This window comes from Bidens hawaiensis, unplaced genomic scaffold, assembly GCF_021521415.1.
Source record: "Bidens hawaiensis isolate Kalapana, Puna unplaced genomic scaffold, B.hawaiensis_p1.1 tig00048949_1, whole genome shotgun sequence".
NCBI lineage: Eukaryota > Viridiplantae > Streptophyta > Magnoliopsida > Asterales > Asteraceae > Bidens > Bidens hawaiensis.
The window spans coordinates 88,468-91,847 of NW_027498747.1; the positions used below are offsets into that span (position 1 = coordinate 88,468).

The following is a 3,380-nucleotide window of genomic DNA, read 5'->3' on the forward strand; positions in this document are numbered from 1 at the left end:
TGTTCTTTAAACAACAAACATAGGTTAAAATTTGCTCCAGATATTATGAGGTTATATTACTATATATATGCTAGCTAGAAGTGTTAAGCAAATGGAAACCTGGTGGAGTAGTAAATTCTAAATTCTCTCTAAACCTTCATTTTTTTCTAGTTTTTGTGGAGGGATCCGGAATCATTGGATCTTATTTATAATTTCTGTTTATCTGTGGACCAGATCTATTGCATAACACATAACAAATTTCAAACATCATCACCATTGTTGGATTCTACATTAATTTCTTGAATGGACACATGCAATACAAATGATCTAAAGTGAAGCAATTTCTTGATCTTATATAGGGTCTTCTGATCCATGTGTTGAAATGGCTAAGGAACATGTCGGATCACCAAAAGATCACCAACAAACGCGAATCCTAGCTGTTATTGGACTTTGCGTCTTATTCTACGTATTAGGAGCTTGGCAAAGCAGTCTTGCACCTATAACAAGTACCGTAATCACCAACAAAGTTGGACGCGAAAAGAAATCTAATGATTCATCAAGATCACCATCTAAATCATTGGATTTTGAAGACTCACAAGAGTTACATGAGTTCCCACCATGTAACATGTCGTATACTGAATACACTCCATGCCAAGACACTGCTAGGGGAAACAAATTCGATAGAGAAATGTATAAGTATAGAGAAAGACATTGTCCATCTAAAGAGGAACTCCTGCGTTGCCTTATACCTGCACCACCGAAGTATAAACTACCATTCAAGTGGCCAAAAAGCCGAGACTATGCATGGTTTGATAACATTCCCCATAAAGAACTTAGTATCGAGAAAGCTCGTCAAAACTGGATTAAAGTTGAAGGTGACAGGTTTAGATTTCCGGGAGGTGGTACTATGTTTCGTCATGGAGCTGGTTCATACATTCACGATATCAATGAACTCATCCCTCTCTCGAATGGATCCATTCGAACTGCAATCGATACGGGGTGTGGAGTAAGTATAGTTTTACACTTCCATTAATTTCTCCCAAATATATTGAATTGAACACAGTAAGGTTAATGCATTATATATAAGCTGAGTGAAGGTTGCAAGTTGGGGTGCATACTTGCTTAAAAAGGACATAATCACCATGTCTTTTGCTCCAAGGGATACACATGAAGCCCAAGTATGGTTTGCTTTAGAACGCGGACTTCCTGCTATGATTGGCATTTTAGCATCACAAAGACTTCCTTACCCAGCTCGGGCATTCGACATGGCTCATTGTGCTCGTTGTCTGATTCCATGGAGTCAATATGGTAATTAAGTTATTTTCAGTATTACCAGAAACAAAAGTTATGAAGCAAAAATTACACTAGTTAATAATTATCAAGCTTCAAACACCACACCTAAAAAAAATCTTATATCTTATATAACTCAATCTTCTTATCGTTTGCCAATGAACTCGTAGATGGATTATATTTAGCTGAAGTAGATAGAGTTTTAAGACCTGGTGGTTACTGGATTCTTTCTGGACCTCCTATTCGATGGAAGAGGCTGTGGAGAGGTTGGGATTGAACTCCAGAAGATTTAAAACAAGAACAAGATGACATTGAGGAAGCCGCGAAGCGTATTTGTTGGGAAAAAGTCATAGAAAAGGATGCTCTTGCTATTTGGCAAAAGCCAATCAACCACATTGATTGCATCAAAACTATAAAAAAGAATGACAAGCCACATATGTGCAAATCAGGCCATGCTGATGAAGCTTGGTACTCTTAGTTGTCTTTCTCATTGTTACGTACCTAGAAGTTATATATAACATATTGATTTAACATAGTTTTAGTCATGATTGGTATATGTAAGGTATAAAGATCTCGAAAACTGCATTACGCCCATGCCAGAAGTAAGCAACGCAGATGAAGTATCGGGTGGAGCCTTAGAGAAATGGCCAGAACGTGCAACGGTTGTCCCTCCTAGAATCAACAACAATTTGGTGACGGGTATCACAAAAGAGAAATTCCAAAAAGATAATGAAATATGGAAAGCGCGTGTGACACATTATAAACGGATAGTTTCCGCCTTAACACAAGGAAGATACCGTAACATATTAGACATGAATGCTTATATTGGTGGATTTTCTGCGGCCTTGATGAAATATCCCGTGTGGGTAATGAATGTTGTTCCTACCAATTTCGAACCAGACACGCTAGGAGTAATTTATGAACGCGGATTCATTGGTGTGTATCATGATTGGTGTGAGGCATTCTCAACTTATCCAAGAACATATGATTTTATCCATGCAGGTGGTGTGTTCAGTATGTATCAAGATAGGTATATGAAATTTTTTCATGTTTTTCATATTTATGAATATAACTTCAAAGGTTATCATCTTTAACGGTTATGATGTTTGTTTGTTTAACTTAAAGGTGTGATATCTCGGATATTCTATTGGAAATGGATAGAATATTGCGACCCGAAGGGACTGTTGTATTTAGGGACGAGGAGGACGTGATTCGGAAGATTAAAAGAATAGTGAAACGTATGAGATGGAATATTACCAAGACCATTGTTCATGAAAGTGGACAACTGAAGGGAGATACAATACTAGTTGTTGTCAAGAGCTATTGGACCGGTGAAGCTAATGTTCAAGAGCAAAATGATACAAGATTGAACTAACAAGTGTTGCTGGCTGATGATGGTTGTCTATTCCGATGGTACCAACATACGGGTCATCTTGATGACCCGTATGTTGTCCTATATAAACATGATTGGATTGAAACGGGTTGTTTTTAATTAGCATAGGTGTGATGTTAACCTATATAAACATTTTTATATATTTTTTATAATGAGTTAATGCATAGTTATTATGTTAAGTGTTTTTCTTATTTCTCAATTAATGAATACATGCATTGGCATGGACTCCTGCTATTTATAGAAAAATAGGAGCGATATTAATATTAACCGAAAGGAACTGTTTATTACCATTTAACTGAATCTGGTAAACAATACAACATAAAACATAAAAGAACTTACAAATATAGCCTCTATAACTGTACTCTAATATTCCTTCTCAAGTTGTCAACAGGCGCAATAATATAAATCTTGGGACTAAGAGTGTCAAAACGTTCGAGTAGATGACGAACTTTTGTTTTGACAATCATTCAAGCCGAGCTATGGTACGCAATAGCGCACATGAAGAGTCTGAGCTAGAACCATATCCTCTCATGAAGTGTCGATCCATATCAAGTTGTTTCCTAAGCTGATGAGAAACACGAGATTATTATCTTTGGAAAAATTTAAACCCTTGTTCAATATTTTACCTTTGCTAAAGTTGTTAACTGATGATATGTTAAAACTTAAGACAATATCTAATTAAATGTTAATATAAGGGTTTATAACATAAAATTGTAAG

General features: G+C 36.2%; 1 pseudogene; it reads left to right on the forward strand.

Moving 5' to 3' along the window:
* The first annotated feature begins 313 nt into the window (after positions 1 to 313).
* LOC143597729 (putative methyltransferase PMT17) lies at positions 314 to 2,656 on the forward strand (annotated as a pseudogene).
* Positions 2,657 to 3,380: the final 724 nt, after the last annotated feature.